This window comes from Larus michahellis, chromosome 5, assembly GCF_964199755.1.
Source record: "Larus michahellis chromosome 5, bLarMic1.1, whole genome shotgun sequence".
NCBI lineage: Eukaryota > Metazoa > Chordata > Aves > Charadriiformes > Laridae > Larus > Larus michahellis.
Genome location: NC_133900.1, coordinates 43,162,418 through 43,183,708, shown reverse-complemented (window position 1 = coordinate 43,183,708; position 21,291 = coordinate 43,162,418). Strand labels below are relative to the sequence as shown.

At 37.7% G+C, this 21,291-nt stretch overlaps 1 protein-coding gene across 4 annotated transcripts in view; it reads left to right on the top strand.

The window, feature by feature from the left end:
- MARCHF1 (membrane associated ring-CH-type finger 1) overlaps positions 1-21,291 on the top strand; it is a 243,211-nt gene that overhangs the window by 84,991 nt on the left and 136,929 nt on the right. The window contains exon 3 of one of the 4 annotated variants that reach the window (XM_074589809.1): positions 18,358-18,566. The exons of the other annotated variants lie outside the window; for them this stretch is intronic. The gene's annotated coding sequence lies outside the window, so the exon portion shown is untranslated. The remainder of the gene's footprint in view (positions 1-18,357; positions 18,567-21,291) is intronic. 4 annotated transcript variants of the gene reach the window in all.

Below are 21,291 nucleotides of genomic sequence, written 5' to 3'. Positions count from 1 at the left end.
CAGGAAAGGGTACCTGGGATTAAGAGCCAGTGAAAATTTTTTTCCTGAGTCTGTTTGCAAATAGTTGTTTGTCCTGCGGACAAGGTTACCACACTTTAAAGCAAGAGTCGTAATGGTTTTAAAAAAAGTGCAAAGAGAATTCTCTTTAGCTTAATTCACACCACTTAGCAGGTATATCAATTTTGGGTGAGATATGGTATTGCGATGCTGTACGTCTACATCTCATACTACCGGGTTTCAGGCAAAACCCTCTTGTTTCAGTTTCCCAGCAGATGAAAGGTTCGTCTCTTGTATCAGTGTGGAGGAATTGTATTGTCATAGAGACGCAAGAGGTGCAGCAGGACCTCCAGAATGCCCGCACAAGGACATTCACCTCTGGGGAGCAGCATGAGGAGCTTGTTTTGAGCCACAGAAAGCAGAATGCTCCTGAGAAACCTCAAATTGGTAGAGAAGCAATTTACAATTTCTTTCTTTGTGTTTCCTAGGAGTTGATGTATCACTGAGTGATGTGTCTCCCTCCTCTGAAGGCAGGCTTAAGGGTGACTGTCTCAGGAAATGGCATTTTGCAGGGTCACTCTTACAGGGTCTACTGATACAGTCTGGGAGACTGTAATGATTGTGGTGCTCTGTGCATCCACAAAGCTAGAGTTGATAATTATGAGTATTTATTAATGTAACGGACCAAAGACAGCACTGTTTTTGTGGGCTGATTCATTGTGAGAATGGTCTAAGGATTCTCCATTTGTGCTGACAACTCAGTACTTTCCTGGAAAAAAAGTATGATTTCTTGGCTCTAAACTTGAATGGGAGAAGCAAATTCATACTTCTATAATTGTATTAGTTGCAGTTCATTGTTGTAGTCTATTTCAGATAAACCTACGCTGCATGAATCATAAGAAATTACCAGCTAGAAAACAGAGTTACAATGTCAAGAGGTGCTTTTGCTCCACAAATGACTAGTTCTCCATTAATGTCAGGTCTATGCGTCTGTAAGGTTGTTGGCTTTTTTTTTTGTTGTTGTTTTGTTGTTTTAATCTTGTGTGCATTGTAAGAGCATTGCCTCTCAACTATGCAGTAATCTCTGATAGGTTGCTTGTATTTTTAGAGTTTGTATGACTCTTGTGCTCCTCAGGCTTTAATATACCATTTTTATACAGCTCTTGCTTTGTGAATAGTTTCAAAGTGACCGTGACTCTAAGCAGGAGGCTTATTTAAGCAGAAAATAAACTAAGAAGAACATCAGAAATGACTGTCAAACTGACAGGAGGGCAGTGGGAATACTGATAGGTTTCCCGTGGATGTTTCTATTTTTGTGATCAAGTAAGAAGTCAATAATCCTAAAGTAAGCAAGCAAAACTTCTGTGCTGCGCTCTGCAGCTCTCTGTTAAGTAGGAGCTAGTAAGTATTAGCAACTTGTGGGTTTTTTTGCTTGACTAGCCCAGCAGTGTACATAGTATATATTATACAGAGCTGTGTAGAAGATCTTGAGAAAATAAGGTTTTGTGCATTATTGCCCTCTCCCATTACTAGCATTGCATAGCCATTGGAGGTGCAATCCTGGGCCTTTCTGTGTTCAATTATCTTATAATTAGTGGTAAAATTGGAAAAATATTGCTGATAAATGGTATTTGTGTGTTTAAATAGCTAAAATAAACAGTAAACTGTAAGCTGTAGTTTAAATATAGCTAAAATAAACAGTAAAGTAAACTATAAGCTGTAGTTTAAATATGGCTAAAATTCCTAGCAGATATAGCCTGCAGCATTCCTTGGTCATCATCTCCTCTAGTTGGGGATGTGGCTGGACTTAAAGCTGTGTGCTTCCTGCCTGCGCAGGTTCCCTGTGGCACAGGTTCCCTGTGGCACGTGCATAGTTGAGAGAGGAACAGCAGGTCTTATGAAGGGACAGCTGGGGACCATTACTAAGTCCTGTAGTACAGGGATAACCTATAGATCTTCAACCATCGCCTGGAATGCTTAGTGTCCTGAGGGCAACTAGCAGTTTTTAGAATGAACGCTACTGAAAATTTAAGCTACAATGACGTGAATCCTTACCCATCTGTCTGCTGTATATCAATCTAAAGATCTGCTTTCATTGCAACTTGAACAAGATTGTGTAGACTGCCTTCACAAAACTTGGGGAGAAAAACACCTGTATACACAGTTTCAGATAGTTAAGGTTCAGAAGTAATACACTCTACTTGGAGGTGGTACCTGGTGTCTTCTGACCAGATGAGTTGGATTCCAGGATTAGCTAGATGACACAAATACATCTTTGTGTGAGTTTGGAAGGTACTCTTCCTGGAGTGTTTTGCAGCATTCATTCAAGAATTCCTGCTAAATTGAAAGCTTCCGTTGATAAACTCTTTTGTGTAAAATGTCCAGAAAGTTAATTCCCGAGGCTGAGTTAGCACTGGCTAACTGGTGTTAATTTCACTGAGTATGAAATTCGTCCAGACATCTGGCTTAATAGAGGAGAGTAGATGCCTTGGAGTGTAGACTCCACACACTTTAAGTTGCTAAGGTTAGGACACTTTAAGTTGCTAAGGTTAGGTGGTACATGTACCTTTCCACTCTTTCCTCGGTGTATATCATTCAAAGAAAGAGGATTGCAATCACTTCCATTTTTAAGTGAACTTGGCTTCCGTTTTCAAACGATCTGTTGAAAAGGTGACAGTAGTGCACATGCTGAAGTAGTAGGTTAAATTATTTATAATGGCTCAGTTTGGCTCAATTGACATTAGAGGGCAGGAAGATACTGAAATGATCCTTACACACTCGGCTCCCTAGCTGCCCCCATCAGGAGTGTATCATGATTTCACCAGATCTGAGTACCTGTCTTCCATCTACTCAAACATGAACACCCCTGAAAAGGCAGAACAACTGAGTCTTCTCCTGTGACCTGGTTTGAGGAGGAGGAGCACCACAGCTGTGACACTTGAAGGTTAGAGCATAAGGGATGCTCTAAAGTGCCTCTGTCCTCACGAGTACTGACTTGGCAACGGAAGTATGTGTGTGTTGTCCTGGAACTGTTTTTGTGTAAGATGCTGTAACGAAGACATGTCCTGAGAGGTAACAAAATGTAACTGCATTGGTCACAAAGAAAAATTGAAAGCTGATGTTCATTTCTTCAGATAGCAAAAATAAAAATGAAAGCAAATTTTTCTGACCCTAGACTAACTTACATTTTTGTTTTGGAAGAGATTGTGTGTATTTTCTTTTAAATTATGGTTTTGACATTTTTCTTCCGAAGCAAATCACACTCTGTTTAAAAGGTGCTAAATATAAAAATAGAGAAGAACTATACAGAATTAAACTAAGCAGAATCAAAATTAAATAGATATAAAAGGAAGCCATTATTTTTTTTTCCTGGAAGATTTCTCTAATTTGCAAATTAATAATTAATAGTCCACATAAAGCAATTTTCAAAGATTTCACCATGAGTAATAGGATCATAAAATGGTTCGGGTTGGAAGGGACCTTAAAGATCATCTAGTTCCAACCTCCCCTGCCATGGGCAGGGACACCTCCCACTAGATCAGGTTGCTCAAAGCCCCATCCAGCCTGGCCTTGAACACTTCCAGGGATGGGGCACCCACAGCTTCTCTGGGCAACCTGTTCCAGTGTGTCATCACCCTCCCAGTGAAAAATTTCTTCCTAATATCTAATCTAATCTCCCCACTCTCAGTTTAAAACCGTTACGCCTCATCCTATTGCTACACTCCCTGACAAACAGTCCCGTCCCATCTTTTCTGTAGGCCCCCTTTAGGTACTGGAAGGCCTCTGTAAGGTCTCCCCGGAGCCTTCTCTTCTCCAGGCTGAACAACCCCAACTCTCTCAGCCTGTCTTCATAGGAGAGGTGCTCCAGCCCTCTGAGCATCTTCATGGCCCTCCTCTGGACTCACTCCAACAGGTCCACGTCCTTCTTATCTTGGGGGCCCCAGAGCTGGACGCAGCACTCCAGGTGGTGTTATATTTGGGATATACATTTAAGTACAGCTGTAATAATAATGTAAAAATAATAAGAAGAATAATAAAGTAATAATGATGCCATGTTAAACCCTCTGAAGCAGGCAGATGTGAACCCGTCCAGAGATGTATTGTAGAAGTTCTTTCAACGAAATATCTAATTGTCTTTTGATTCTTAATGTTATTGTGGCCTTAACTACAACCTGCAACTGAATTCTTTGCTCTAATTTTGTGCTTTATGAGAATGCCAGCCATTTACAATTTATTAATATTTTTCCTTACAATTTCATTTAATAGGCCCTTATTTTCTGTCCTGACAGTTCTTCATCTACTTTTTCTATGTATCTTTCATTACTTCATTAATTTTTGTTCTTCGTCATTCATCTCCTCCAATTATGTGATCTGTCCTTTTCATCTGTGTTTCTACAGATGTAAGTTGTGTGGATTCTGTACAGTTTAAATGAACCTAATGTGTGGGAGTGCCACGGTGAATATTTATGACCTTGTGGCAACTGTCTCTGAAACTGTGACAGTTTCCTCAAAAAACAGAGAGCGAGTATATGAATAGTTTGGGGTTTTTTTCTCCATCTTTTTTTAGCGTAATTTTACCCATTTGTCCTCCCGAGTTTCCCTTCCATTTGTTGGTTATACAAAGCTTTGTTTTGATCCTATTAGGTTGGACTTATAATATGCTTACTTTGTTTATGTTAGAATGAGTCATAGCAATAGTCTGTCTTGTTTGTTGCAAAAAAAATACCCTAATACCCGTGCTTAGTTGTTTTCACGATTAATTGTGTTCTCTGAATGGAAGAAAAGATGGCATTTGCAGACATGAGTTAAGCACTGTTATTATTACAAGAAGTGGGAGGTGGGAAGGGTTATAAAGATTCTTTGAAATTAGTGACTTTGTTCTCCTTTTGTCATTTTTAACAAAACATGTCTGTTTATGTTGATACTGCCTAAAAGTTTTAATTTGAATAAGAACAGGTTTCGAATTTGCTAGATGTGACATGCATATAAAGAAATATCCTTTTCCTGTAGGAGTGCCTACAGTCTAAATATACAAAAAACACACGGGTTGCAAATAAGGCTTTACAGTTGTAGTGTTTTCTTTAAATGCAGCTTATTTCCTCTGTCCTTTATCCCTTGTGTCCCGCTTGAAAGGATGTTTCTTAAAAAGCAGCTTACAAGGAAAGTTGTAGTGAAGTCCTAGTTCACCGCAAAAACCAGTGCATATTGGTTAAATGAAGAAATCGCAACCATAACTGAACAGACAGCATAGGAAGGCAGACACTCCTATGTGCGTCATACTCACAGTCATCCAGTGTGTTGAGTAAACTGGGCTGTGTAATTCAAAGGAGGGCCCTTGTCAGCTTTTTGTTACTCATGTGCCACCAGGGACTCATGCTCAGGGAACAGCGGGGAATTTCAACACTTTTCTAAAGCAAACAGTTCCAAAAATTGCATCTGTAGGGCGCTTGATCTAAAAACAGATTTGTACCTGCTATTAATTGGATCCAAGGGTGGGCTTCACAGCATGCGAAAGAAAGGGAAAAATTTATCTTTGTGTCACGAATGTAATGAAACTCTTGACCCAGTGCCACTAATAGCTGTGGCTTAGTTGGCACAATCTTATAGCTTTCTTAAGCTAGTAGGACAGCAACGTCTCACGGCTGTGAAAAGTATCTCATTCTTAGCTGGGTAATAGGAGAGAACAAAGCTGCTTCAGTCATCGCTTTGTGTCTCATAGACATCATCTTTTTAGTCTTTCTGGTAAATGCATGTTACTGTATTGTTATTATAGGTCTTATTCTCTGTTGTGTCACTTCAATTTTCCTTCGTATCACTGAAGGAAAATCATGTAGCAAAGAGTCCTTTTTTAACTGCATTTTCTATCTGAAATGAGAATTTCAGTGGGATAAGACAGCTATGGGTTTTCATTTAAGTTGGTTTAAGTTTACTGCTTGTGCTGGAAAAAGCCAGAGGGATGAGATTTAGGTGATAAAATGCCTTGTTAGGCAGCTAAGGAATATTGGAGGAGGCGAGCAAAAGCTAACTAGGAGAAAGTTCTACAATCTATTTATGAGATAGAATGTTATTTTAAGGTAAATGATCCTTAAAATACTAAAATCTACAAAGTGTTTATCAATGGATGATATTATAAAAAGTGGTAATCAGAACAAGATGTGCCTCATTAGTTTTTGTGAATATTTGAAGGTGCAGGATTTGTTCAAGGTGTTTCTTTCTGGGAAACATGCAAATGCAATGTATGCATCCTTTCCTGAAGGAATTTAACAATACTACATATTTCCTCCAACTAACGTTTGGCTGAAATAGAGATTTGTGAAAGTTCAGTTTTGCTTCAAAAAGTTTGGCCTTTTTTTTAGGTTTCTTTTATTTTGACCTGAACTTGCTCATTGCTGTTCATATATGTTCATATGCTCAGTGCTGTTCACGTTTTATATCTAATGTGTCTTTTTTATGGTAAGACCAAAATTTCACTGAATTCTGTTTGAAGAAAGCCAAGGATAAATCAAAAAAATCTTTCAAAGATATTCAGTGTAGATTAAATCCATAGTAACTGAAAAGGATAGGGTTTTTCAAATATGATCGTAATGGATTTTTCAAGGAATTTGGTGCTGAATCACCTTTGAAATTTAGCAGGCACAAGGCTTTAAACTTATTTAGACTCTTTGGGAAATTCAAAGCCTAATTCCAGTTTTAGGCACTAAATAAGTCGTACACAAGGTTGGAGGATCTTTAGGTAGAGAATTCAGAAATACTGTCTGAAGAAAGGGCTGATTTTATTGTTTGTGGATTCTTTTTTTTCACTTTGCAGCTAGCGTTTGTTTCTGATGTGCCTATGAAACTGACAATCTAATAATGATATTGTCCAAAGCCTTTATTCATTTTGCCCAGTTCTTCCCATTTTGATGTTTTTTCAGCTGCTTTATACCTTTTGGGTTTTTTTTTGTTATTTAGAAGTATTTACTTCAAAGTATCTGTTGGGTTTCCCTACGCAGTTTCAAATAGATTTCCACTGGTATATTCAGTGGTTTTAAAAGATCACCAATGTGTATGCCTAGTTACTAAAACCAGTATTTTTGTGCATTGGAGAAACAGGTTTTCCACATACGTTAGCTGAAGTTTGTGTAATAGGGTCTTATATCTGCTGAAAAAATATATTTGATAATTGTTAATGTGGTAAAATACTCAAAAATATAAAATAAACTTTTCATCAGTATGTGATGTGAAGAAGCTGGTTAGCTTTATGGCACGAAGGAGGGGGTAGTAAATGTTACTTCAATCCTGAGATTTAATTTCTTAGCTGTTTTTAAGCAGGAGATTGACAAATCTGACCTTTTGTTAATTTAGGCTCTTAATAACCTCTTCTGACTCTCTTAAAAAATGCAGTTATTCAGTGAGAAAAACAAGAAAAAAATATTTACGTCTGAAAATATTCTTGGGAAGGATGACTTCAGAAAGCGTACTGGAGAGCAACTGTAACTTTTTTCCCCGATTGTTGTTGATTGATAGGGGCAAATGGTGAAAAATTGTGCTCACCAAAGGCAAAGTAGCTGTGCGGAGAAGCCTGGCACTCTGAAGTGCTTAGTGGAACTTAATGGAACTGGAACTAGTATCGGGTCTTCTCAGGCTGGGTTTTCTTTCGGTGCTTAAGTACTGGTGTGATGATGATAGAGCAAAGTGCTTTTCATAGTATCCTCACGTTGCACAGGAGTTCACTATAAAACATTACTTTTATGTGGTATTGAAGAGAATTAAGTTTTTTATTGAAGCTTGACAGAACAGATAAATGTAATAGCACATTACGTTTAATCTTATCTTCCAAAGCAGAGCATCCAGGCAGAGGTAAGATAAAGTATAATCAAATTAATCTTGCAATGTTTAGAAAGCTGATAATGGGTAACACAAAGAAATATATGACTTAAATCTGTAGTAGAGTTGTGTTAATTGGAAATGAATATTTAAGGTACATAACCTGAAGAAATACATAGAGAATATTGCAATTATTTGCCTGGGTGTTTATGCTAAAAGGTGCTTTTCCTTTAGGAAATTATTCTATCATTCTCCTCCTGCCAACCCCCCATCTGAATTACCACTGTTAGATGCTTGGTTCCATGGAAAAGTAACAAACAAAACAAACCCCTGCAAAACTCTTGATTTCTTAAACAATAAGCACCATGTGAAAGCATAAGTAATTCTTGTTTCAGTACTCCTTTTCAAAAAATCTTCACAGACTTGATAGTAACCATCGGATCCTTCATAACAGGAGTTTGAGGGATTTGTTTTCTGAATCTGGGTCCTCTACAATTTAAAATGAGAGTATAAAGTTGTTATGGCTATGTCCATCCAAGTGTATTAATTACAGAATTAGATAGATAGGCATCATAGCAACACATTGTATTTTATTAGAAATAAATATCTTTGTAATAGTTATGTGGCTCTACTTTTGGTATACTTCCACAGCTTTTAGGTGAAATTATGAACTTAATCTCATGTTTTTTGTCTTGTGGTTTAGTAACACTTGGAAATTCACTTTTTCTGGAGAAATTAAAGAGGAATGAAGAAGAAAAGGCTTGTGTATGTGCAGGAGAATGCTGTTTCACACATTTCTAAACTTAATTATCTTTATTTAATCAGAAATGTATTCCATGTTTGTTAAAGAAATAACCTTTTCTGATTTCATTAAGCTTCTCGGGCATGTAGAGTTTCAGCCAGGGAATGTGCTTTGTTTTGAACTCAGTCAGCGACCCCTATAAAAATGTTTAATTAACTTTTTGCCAATGTCAATATAGTTCTATTATACTCAGAAGGCTGGATGAGCTCCCTCTGGTGGCTCATTTACATTGAAGTGCTCTTCGTTCCTTTACTTAAATATCTGTTTACTCAAGCGAACAAGGCTGCTGACCCCAGGCATCAGTCAGGCATCAGTTCCTTGTGGGCTTACGTTTTAATTGAAAAACATCAATAATTTCCTTACAGAATGAAACACCAGCATTTAAATTCACAGCAGTTTCAATTTGTTAGCAAAATAAATAGAGGTAGTGGGTAACAAAGTAAGCAAATAAAACTGAATTAGTTCCTTTTAAGTCTAAATCGCACAATAGGTGGGTGGCAGTAATTTAGGAGTGGCACCCACTTACAATAGTGCTTACTCTTAAACTTAGGAAATACTTGGATATTAAAGAAAATTATTCAAGAATGTGAAGCCTGTGTTTTTAAAATGGTTTAATCCTGTAGCTGACCTACAATTTGAGTTAAAATGAATCTTGGTATCAGAATTCATTTAAGCTATTTCATAGCATTAAAGAGAAGCATAATACCATCTCACTTATGTATAGTCATCTTTAAATTATGAAGCCAGAAGTCTTTGTGGGTCAAAACCACCAGCAAGTTTAAAGTGCATTTGCCACCTCTGTAATGTTAGTTTCCACAGATCCTTTCAAGCTCCATGCTGTTGTGATTTAATGGGATCCTTATTATCCTGGCAATGAACTGTCCTCGCTCTGAAGCAGTGGGAGGTGTTTCAAAGCCAAACAACATGGAGACTAGACATAAGGTTAAATACTTGGTTCAATATAAAAGATTTCTTTTATTAAGCTATTTTCAATAAAGCTGATTACAGAATAGAATACTAAAGAACTAGAGAAATTATAGTTCCCGGAATGTGAATATTTAGCCAAAGATAAAATTCAGCCTGGGTTTTTCTGAAGGAAAGGAGGATGAAGGGGTCACAGGAGATGAGAACAGGCAGGAAATGGCAGTATTTTAAGTTTATAAGATAGAGATGTAAAATAAAGGGAAAAATACAGTATAATCGGCAAGGGACACCTGTAGGAAGTTGAGAAGAAATATATTCTAAAAAGTTTTTTGAATGAATATTCATTTGCATTTTTTAATTAATATCTTCCGTTTTTTCATGTCCCTTAAACATTCTAGCAGCTGAGATTCACAGAGCAAATAATGCTTAGCAAACATGGAAAATCTCCAAAGGTAGACTTTCAGTGTTCACACAGATGGACCTGGCTGTAAGATTTTATTTTTGATCACAAATTGTGCATCTGTCTTCATTCTTTGTCAAATAATGATAGGGAGCACAGTTCATAGTATAATCTCCAATATACTGTGCACCTGAATATCTGCATTAAAACCAACCAAACTTGGTCTTCCATTCTAATTATATGTAGCCAGTAACAGAAGCAGGTGGGTTAGCAAATAATAATTTCCTGTTGTGCAGATTTTTTTAGAACAGTTTCCCACCGTCTCCAAGTTTAGAATCTCCTCGATGTTGGTGATTAGAACTTTGAGAAGTGAAAAGTCTAATTTTTGAGGAAATTACTGGTGTACTTTTTTCAGGACCAAGAAGAATTGGAAATAACTTGCTTGGTGCACCCTGGGACTATGTTTACATTTTTGCAGCTGATGATAATTAGCATTTTCCAGTCATCCTTTGATTAAGAAATATTCTGATCCTTCTTGTCAGTCTGTGCTCCTGGCTGCTACCCAACTTCTTTTTCCTGTTCTACCAGTGCTGTAACTGTGTTGCTTGTACTACTGAACTTCGTCCTGTTTCTAATGCTCTCATCTAGAAGATGGTCCAGCTCTTCCTGAATTGTGCCCTGGCCGTCCTCTGTGTTGACGGGTAGCTTTGAATCTTGGCCAAGAGCTAAGAGTCTGTTCTTACTGAATAACAGTGGAACTCTTTAAGATTCTTGGATTCAGGTTTGCAGCATTTAACCCAGAACTAAGCAGGTGGACTATACTGCTTGCTACATTTTGATGTTTCTATTGTGAAGACTGTTAACTACCCTCTCTTAGACAGCTGTTAAAATGCCTTTTACATTTATGTCATTAAGAAGTGGGAAATATAATGGGAAAAATAGTGGAAAATAATATTTTAGGTAGCAATGTCTTTATTTTCCCTCTACTCTTTAGTACTTTTAGTAGGTTTTTTTTTTTCCTGTAGTAAACATAACCAAATAACCCAATAGCCATTTCCTGAACAACTAGACTTGTATTTGTGTTCTGAAGCAGCACATGGACAACAGCATTTTAATTTTATGTTTGTACGCTGGTGGACATATGTAGCCAGACAGCGTGGCATGCAGGTTGCTTCCACCCCTACAAAACCGGGAACATAATTTCATACAGTGTAGTTTTATGAAATGATACCACCTTTATATTGCTGAAGGTCATCAGTGTTTGTAAGCAGAGTGATGGCTGAGAGGTTAGTGTTCATCATGCAGGTAGAACTGCCTGAACTGGAGAGGTGGTAGGACCTCTCCACAAGTTGGGTGCTGCAAATTAGAGTTAACATAGCAGGATCCTTGTCTGTGTAGTGAGTAGCTAAGTGTCACTGCAGTATAGATAGTAGTTTCTTGAGTGTATGCTTTAACTGTATAATTTAATATCCTTTGTCGTGTACATCGTGTAAATACATAGTCTGCCCATTCTGTGTAAAAGTTTGCCATTGGCTTTTTCCATTTTTCCGTTTTTATAAGATGCAGCTAAGTTTAAACAAAAATTCTAAATTGTCACTCTAACTTGTGAGAGAAATGGGCTGTTCAAGCTACTGGTGGTGTGTAGAACTTTGCAAGTCTTTGTCCCCTGTTTCGTGGGGACACTGTAGTGTGATAAGTGAACAGTACGCTTGGTTTAATTTAGTGCAATTAATTAAATTAATTAAATTAATTAAAGTGCAATTTGGTTTAAACTTAGTGCAAACACTGTATTGAAGACATCCATGAAAGTGTTTGTGTTGAACAGTGGAAATCAGAAGTTGTTTTAAATTCCAGTATCTATTAGATAATGGAGATAATTACAGACAGGGGCCACATTTTATCCAATTTACCAATGTTCTGTCATTTCGTAGTTCACTATTGTCAAATCTAAATTTCAGCTAGGTAAACTTCTATATGATGTATCGGGCATATTTTAATTCAGTCTCAGGTATTAGTTTTTTAATTTTTTTTGCTTTTTGACTTGTACCCTTCCATGACCTTTGATTTTTAGCCTTTCTAAAAGTGCTTAGGCAGTACATCTGCACAGACTATGTGAGCGGCAAATAGGTTCTTTCATGTTTGCACTGACTTCTATTTTAGCCTCTCCATGGAGGAAAAAGAAGACCTGTGATTAGTAATGCTGTTTATGAGATGATGCGTAATAATGCACAATATCCTGTGAATGGCAACATAGAAAAAAAAATCCAAAGACATTCATTTGAAATTTTTAGTTGATTATTTCCTTAATACTTTCAATACACCTGCATTCGTACTACATTACGTGGTACTTCTCAGCACTCCATTTATGAAGCTAAAGGTGGGCAAAGGGGAAAGCTACCAAAACCCCGCTGAGGATCTAACACCATGATGGCTACATTCAGGTCTGTATCAACTCCCCAAAGCATTTCAAATGGAACTTGTAATACAACATCTCACAGCCCTTTCTTCTAATTTGTGAAGAAGGCAAATTCTATTCACCTCTTTTAAACAACTTTTAAGTTTTGCTTTTTTTGAGGACTTACTTGCACAAGGGTTCTGCCTAAAAGTCTTGCATTCCTGAGGCTCCTCGATTTGAAGCCAGCCCACAGTGCAGAACAGTATTTAAGACATACTGGTCCAGGTAGCAGAGAACAACAGGTTGTCCCATTCAGAGGAAAAGATATCTGGAAACTGGTCCATGCTGCTTTGGAATATTTGTATTTGGCTAAAGATATCTTTCATGGTTGCCCTAATTCCATGACTACCTTTTTACTGCAGTAGGTTTGAACTTTTTTTTTTTTTAAACTGTGAGGGACAGGAGATGATCTAAAGGAATTTTTCATTTACCTGAAAATTTCATTTGGTTCTAGTGTCATGTAACTTGAGGATGCTGTGAAGCCCAAGGGATTGGTTTACACCAGTCTTGTTTGGCCTGCACTAGGCAACTGCTAGCTGCATTTTTAATTTAGGTGTTAGAAGCTTCTGCTTGTTAAAGTGACTGTACTTCATCCCAGTTGATCATTACCGAGTACTGATATCCACTTCCACAGCTGCTGTAGTGATCAGACTTGCTTCTTTGTACCTAAGATGTGAATATAAGACAGGCTGAAAGTCACAACAGGTAGCCTGCATTACATTTGCTAACATCAGTCAGATCTGTGTTTTCTTTCCTTTTTTCCTGCCAAAACTTTATGTAAGAGGGTAACTGCTATTTTAAGGGGAAGAAAACCACATTAATTATTTGTGAGTGAAACTAGGCTCCTTTCTGACTTTTACTTCTTAGTATACTGTACTAAATTTTATACTGATTATCTATGTGGAGCTTGTGTCTTCTGAAATATCTGCAGAAAAGCAAAAACTTGTGTTTGAAGGCCGTTATTGGAAGTTTTTATATATATATTTGTGTATGTGTAAATGAATAAAGGCCTCTGAAAACATACTGGTATGTCACCTTAATTTTTAGGTATGTGCTGATACAGTTTTGATATCCTGACAGCAAAATTGCATTTAAAATTGTAAGCAGGATTCTTTTCTTTAGGACTTCTCTATAAATTCTTTCAAAATCTGCCTCTTGACAATACCCCTTATTATTATTATTGTTTGCAGATGTTACGTGCTTTACCCTTTTGTAATTTTGTCATCAGTGCAGGTCAGAGGTGAGAGGCTTAATTGCTTTGATGCACTTGTTAATGGGAGGGAAATGGAGTGGATCCTTTGCAGAAATCCTGGGTTACAGATGGATGGCTTTGTACTTTATACAGGGGCATATCTGGGACCGCGGTGCGTCTGAGTGCGGTAATGGAATATTATCCAGCCCAACCTCATTTCATAAAACCATGTTGTTTTGTTGTGTTCTTAAATAAAATTGTGATGAGAACAAATGAGGTTCATCAATTTCTTATTAAGGAAATGAAGGTAATAAAGATGCTGAAGGTAATACATAAAAGTGACTCTTCAGGACACTGGAGGTATAGACTAGAGGTGAGGTAAGATGTCTGTAGTATATAGGAAACATGTTAATAGGTCTGAAAACATTTGTGAGGGTGTAAAATCTCCCCAGTTAAGTAGTAAAGGGAGCGTAGTAAATACAGTATATGTAACTTTTCTGTATTATTTTTGGAGTCAGTGAAACTCATTCCTAGATCTCAGGACTATAGGACAGGTCTGTACCTTTTCATACTTTGTGTGTTCGCAGCCAATGTATCTTTTTGACAAATAATGTGGAGTCAAAACTACCGACTTCTAAACATTTTATGCTGAGTAAAAAAGAATTAGATTTACCTGTTCCTGATAAAAGACAGGTTGTTTATGCAGGGAAACTTATTATTATGTTTTCTTCAATTCAAGAATCTTGTGAAAAATTGGGATTCTGTAAATGATGGCAACAAGGCAGAGTGATTATATGTAAGCTGCCACTAAACTGGCAGTACACTAGTACAGTGTGTCCTTGTCATTGTGTTACAAAAGGAGTTGTATCGCTGTTTTTCATTCTCATTGACACTTATGTCACCACCGTTGGACCATTAACCATGGTTGATCAGATTCTTTTCTTACTTCAATGCAGTAGGCTTGTGTAAATGAGTACGGTGAGAAAATAATGTGATCCTTATTAAATTAAAATGAAAACATTGTTTGTGTATGGTTAGAATTCTGATCCCTTTTTGTTGTCTGATTCTTATGGAAATGCATCTAGGGATGGTTTGCACAGGGAATGTACGTATCCTAAGCACGACAGAGGGCGTAGTACCCTCGAAGCCATGGATGGAGGGAGTAGATGAAGAGGCTGCATGTGTTGCAGGCTAGAGCAGAAACACACAGTGTAGCCCACATCAAGGGAGCAGCCCTGCGTTGTGAAACACCAGGAAAATGGTTTCTTTTGTCTTGATTTCCTTCATGGTCACCAAGATCAGACTGGTGCTGTTCGCAAAGTGCATACTGAGGGCAGAGTGTTGGGTGACTAAAAATTAAGTTGGATCTCTTGGCTTCTCTGAATTGGGATTAGTAGGGTTTCAAACCATAGGCAAAAAGGGGGTAATTTCCATCGTATGTAACTTCTGTAGTTACTTGCTTCAAGAACTTTTTGTAACTTAAATCAGTTACTAATGGCCCACCCAACACACAGCTCTCTTCTCTGACACATCGTTTTCACCTGCTCCAGGTCACCAATTCACTTCTGTTATTGTCACCCCCTCGAGGCTGGAACCCCATCTACCTGCTTTGCATGGCAACTCCATACTTCACTGAGCAGCTGTCATGCTGTCCTGTGGGTGAGGCATGGCACCAAAATGATGACTCTTTGGGTGGTACATTTGCCACAATTGGTGCTATTTAAATAGAATATCCCAGGGTGGTCACCGTGGGAAATGAGTGGAAGTTACCATATTTTCTAATGAGTTTGTTTGTGTGTGTGTGTGTATATATATATATATATCTATATATCTAAAATGACTTTATTTACAACTTTGAAGTACTTTGGGACTCTGGGAGCTAAAAACACATGGTAAATTGAAATCAATAGTTTTTTGTTTCTGCAAGGTGTGCTCTGATGTTGTCCTGCTGTTCTGAGATCATAGATGTATTAACACTGACGCAAAAGCTTTACATTTTATAATTCTATATAGTAAACTTGAAAAAAGCAAAGAGGGAACACTAAACTAAAGTGTGGGATAGAAAAATGATCCCCACCCCACCTCTGCCACTTTTATGGTGCGCTTTTGCATATGTTCTGTATTTTCCAGCAGCTTTCTTGCCCCAAAGCAGTGGTGCTCCGCGTATTTCCACATATAGCAGTACTAGGCTTGAGTGTTTTGCGACTTGTTTTAGTACTGGGGCTGGGAAGAGCCATGTTTAGCGTGTCTACTGTGAGGGCAATCACTCATTAATTTGGAGTCTCCACATGGTGAAGAAGTGTAATTACTGAAACAGTTAAGCAGAATGTGAGCGTGGATTTACTTAATGATAAAGTCATTGCCTTGCTTTGCACGAGGTTTTGTTGTTATATACTTTTTAATGGCATAGGTTCACTGTAGGGGGGAAAAAGAGGCCGTAAGAAGTCATAATTTTAAAAACAATTCAGCACATTGCACCATTTAAGGTCTTTATTCTGTCTAAAACAGACATAGATGGGATTAAGGAGATTACTGGTTAACCTAGAAATCTCTGACTTGAATCTCAAGTTCAGACAATTTAAAATGCAGAATTATTGGCACAGCATCAAAAGACAAATTGACTTTTTGAAGCTTAACTAGACATGGAAACGCACACGATAGGAAAGCTCCATTTTAATACCTCAAAACCACTAGTTTTCTCTCTGTGTTTTTATCAAAGAGGTGAGTGATTATCATGATGAAGCACAGCCAGGTTTAGGGATTCTTAATCCACTTGTTCCTCAGAGGAAGGAAGAGAGTTTGTCACTAGCTTTAAAAAACTTTCTCTTGAACTAAGAAGGAATTTCCTTTACATTATAGTATGGTTTAAGATTAACAGTTAAACTTCAGTAGTCTGGTATATGACATTTCTTGTGTTTGATTACTGCTAGAAGAAATTTTTATATTGCAGCTGTCTTGGTAAACAGGAGCTTGTCTTTTTTTTTTTTTCAAGATTTATATTCAAAATTCAGAAAAATCTCTCTGTGTACATTGGAAGCTGTTTAAACTTACATTCAAACTAATTTTGAAATATCAGAGAGTAAAGATGGAACAAGCATGTAAAAACATAATTAAAAATGTGTACAGGAACCATGTAGATGGCAATAGAATTCATTTTATTCTTTGTAAATCTGTTTCATGACTATGGATATATATAAAAAACATATATAATAAGCATATAAATATAAAAAGGTGCACACATACACACGTGTCTTGCAGCATTTGTAAACTCCTACTACAGATTATGTTTCTTTGTTAATGCGTTTGATAAGCCCGTATGTTGGAGTGTATCAATATACCTTGGTTTAAACCAGTGATGTAAAACTGGGATGTCAGCATGAACCAGATCCCGGTTTATCTCTGGCTAGACTCTTGTAAGCTCTGTTAACTCAGACTGAGAAATAGTAACTAAAGTAGTGGAGTAGTGAATCAACAGTATTTAAATCCTCCCCACGTGGCTTTGTTAGAAAATCTAGGCAGCATATAATGCCATTATTTCTTGTTAGAATTCCAAGTGCCACTGTATACAGCTAGAAATAAAGATGACTTATTTCAAAGCCTGGGTTATACTTTTTGTTTTAATTGACAACATATTAAAACATTGTTGGTGCTTGCCCTGCTGTGTGTTTTTTTTCTGCTTTCATTCCTGTATTGTTTATACGGTGCCGGGAATTTGACTTCTGATCTAATTATTTCTTTACTATTTTTGATCAAAATCAGTTTTGCTTGCATTCTTAATATTTATCAGGAGTAATAACATTTTTGAGGAAGTATAAGTGTTAAGAGTTTCCTTTCTTCATATCCATTTTTGTAATACAGCACCTGGGACCTTCTGCTATTGTTTTGCATTTTAGGGGGAGGGGAGGTGGTGAAACAGTTTTCCTGGGCATTTTGCATCTTGAAACTGAGAGAACAGAAGATGTTGGGTGGGAGAAGCTCACATAAATGACGTTTTCGGAGTGCATGTGATTACTGTAAAGACACCTGTGTGTCTGCCTTTGGCTTGTCCTGCTGAGCTTGCTTCTGGTGGTGTCTTGGAAAACACGAGCACAGCAAAGGGTTAACTTTTTACTGTCAACCTCAGAAAGGCACACTTGCAATCCCTCCCAGTCTTGTCTTCCTTTTTACACCTCGTTCGCTCACGCTGCTCTTCACTTCAAGGCAGATCCTTTGACCTAAGCAGATTATTGTAGACGCATGAAGGACACAGCAAGCTATCTGTGCTTTTAAAGGAGGAGATTCTGGCTCCAAAATAGGACACTAAGCTTTTCAGCCTGATGCTGCTTTACCTAGTCAGCACGAGGGGGTGTCTCCGGGTGCTTAGTGGGCTCCTGTGGCATCAGATGGGAAACAAAAGCAGAAGTGGCAGCCGCTGCAAATGTGGGAGCCTCTGCCATTAGAGGGAAGCGATTGCTAATAAGGGCCTGCGAGACCCGGGTTTCCTTGGTTTCCATGACAGTTATTAGGTAACATGGAGATTGAATTGTCTCCCACAATGCTCTTGGGGTACAGGGGGGCAAGGGGGTGCTCCAGGGACACAGCATTTGAGTTATGACATGCAGCAACTCATCACTTTAAGCATGTGAAACTCTCTGGATTATTGTGCCTTACTTCTTTGTTTGCTGTTTGTGTTTGCGATTTGCTCTGCTTTACTTTTTTTTTTTTTTAATTTTTTTTGGTGGTGGAAGACCCTGGCAGATGCTACACGGTTTCTCAAATAATATTTTCCCCTTTTTATTTAGAGCTGAGCTTGGCAAAGCAAGGATATGAACAATTATACAGGTGGGCTACTCGGGGGGAGTGAAGATATAAGGCATCCAAACAGGTATTGGCAACCTGCAGCACTGTAAAAATGCCCCTCCAGCAGATTTCTGTAGTTCCAGCGCGGGAGACTGCCAGCAATGGGAGAAGTTCAATGGGCAGAAACAAAGAGAAGAGCAAGGAAGTCGAGGTAAGAGGAAGGTTTCAATTTGCTACGGTAGGACGAGTCTGCCTTTGGTAGCCGGTGGGTTTGGCCGCTCAGCGGGACACGGCGTGCTGTAGTGTTCCACGGTACACATGGGTGCAGCGTGCTTTAGCACACTGAAGCCATCTCCTGGGATAACATCTCAGCATTATAGAAAAAAGGAGGGCATTTGGAAGAAAAAATAAGTGAAGTTGCAAACTGTATTAGGGGGTTTTAACATTTTTATTTAAATGCATGCGGTCCGCTAGTACTGACAAACAGTCATCGTTCCTCATAAGCTGTCAAGTAGCAGTTTCTGTATAATAGGTTGGGTGAAAAAGTAGTTTTAATAAGGTTCCTGTCTCTGTTTAAAACAGAAGAGAAATACGATGCTAAACCCTGTCTTTCTAATATGCGTGTGTTATTTGTAGCAACTGTAGGCATGAGTTCTATAACTTTATTATCATTTAAAAGGCATCATTGTTTAGGTTTTTTTATCCCTTTTCTGACTTCCTTTGATTCATAAATGTACAAAATGTTGTTCCATCAGTAAACATTGTATCCCGTTCTTTTCCAGTTAAGAAGAAACTGTAGGTTTGTATTATATTAATGTAGAATACAAATTACAGAAAATCTGTGCATTTTAATTTATTTTTTTTTACCTGTAGGAATCTCTTTTGCTATGTATAGATTAAACATGTATTGTGCAAGACCAAAAAAAAAAAAAAAAAAAAGAGACATCCCTTCCCATCCCAAAACAGAAGTAATCTGTTTATAGAAGTAACAGTAAATGTACATAACATAGACATCATCTGCTTTTTACAGACATGTTTCTTGTCTCTTTCTTTTTCTGTTTCCTCTTGCTGTATGGAAAACAAGGAACTATCGGGAAAACAAACATGATGTCTTTTAAGTGTTATCAAAGAGATTGTGTGACAAACTGCATCCCTGAAAGTAGTGGTGCTTTAACTTTCTTTTTGTGGTTTGTGTGACATAGTTTTCAGGAAATGTTTTAAGTTCAGCAGATGATTGATACTCATATCATGTCTGTGTGATTGTGGAAAAGTATTGGTAAGCTTGCAGGCTTTTATTTATTTATTTTATTTTTAAAGATGCCTTTTTTTGCTCAATCTTTGGCTTTGGCAAGTTCACTGAATGTGATTATACTGTTTTTTGTTTGAGCATCTGTGTATAAGCAGTGTCCTTCCCTGGAAGTAGTCTCCAGTTGCTTAGGGGTAGTGCTGTCGTCAGAGTTCATAATGTCTAGAGATTTGTGTACTGAAATGGAAAACTTCTGCTTTAGTTTGTTTTTACTCTTCCATTGATAGGTTAAAAATGAAGGTTCAGGTGGGAACTGTTTTTTGTATTAAGACTCAAGAAAAGCAGAAGTATATATTACCTATCTTAACAATGCTCTCCAGCATTCTTGTTTTAATTTGGAGTTAACTGAAGAATACATGCAACATTCACATCGGGGTCAGAGAAGCGTGATAGTTAACTTAAGGGAGTGGGGGAAGCGTGGAGCTTCTGAATCATAAGAATTATGTGCTTTTTTTAGTTGTGTAGGGTTTTTTGTTTTTTCTTTTTTTTTTTTTTTTTCCTCCTAAGAGGTCTGGGTTGTGTCATTTTAGCAAGACTCCAGTATCCCAGAAAGCAAAGTCTTTTTTTTGAAAGTTCTGGAAGTTATATAGCAGAAAAGAGCAAAATAGCCAGCATAATTAAGTTAATTAAGTTCATGAAAGTTCTATTCTAAAATGAATACATATAAAAAAAAAACCAAAAACAAAACAATACAAAAACCAACCCTCCAAAACTCCCAACCAATCATCAAGTACATGCTGATCGTTTAAATGTATTTGCTGAACTGCGCTCTGCTGGGCTGAGCCTAATCATCCTGCTCATCCCTTAAAGCTTACGGCTGTGATTTATACAGCATAAAAACTCCCTAATGCTATTGATAGAGATCGTAGATCAAGTGGTAAAGACTAATGTTTTTCACATATCTACAGCTTACGTAAATTATGATAATGTTCAAGTTTGTTTTGTGTATGTAATTTGGGAATAGTGAAGCAGCCTTTTTATTGTCCAGACAGAGGTTGCTCAGGCTTAGGTAGATGGTGTTCCACCCCTGCAATTCCTACACAGCATGGTCCTCACAAAGAAAAACTTCCTTGCTTGTACTCACTGTTTCTGTTCTGTCGGTGAGGGTCTTCTGGGTTCATGGTATCCACTGTTACTGTTTCTGCAAGTACCTGCATCCTCTGCTTTTCCATTAGCCAGGCCTTTTGAGGTGAAAGAGCTAATTAAAGAAGTTAAACGGGCTTCCTAGAGCAGTGAGACTGTCAAGCTGGTCCAGGTTCAGGAAGACATGAAAAAATGAAATATCTGAAAGGTCTTCCAATTGCTAGGATAACAATTGTTAGGATTGTATGCCAAATTCTGTTATTGCTAGAAAATTTTGTATGATGTCCCTACAACAACATTAAAATTTATGAAGAAGAGTTCATCTTCTGTCTTAATTGCAGAGCATGCTGAGGTGAACTACTTCCAAGTTCACAGAGGATTATGTAAATCTGCCTGACTTAAGTACCTCAGTTGCATGTGATTCATGATGCAACTCATTCTGTAATGCTTTTCTGTGATTATAGATGCTCATAGACATACTTTATCTGAAGGTTTTAATACATGTCTAGGCACGCTTACAGATGATTGCCAAATACTGGTCTATTTT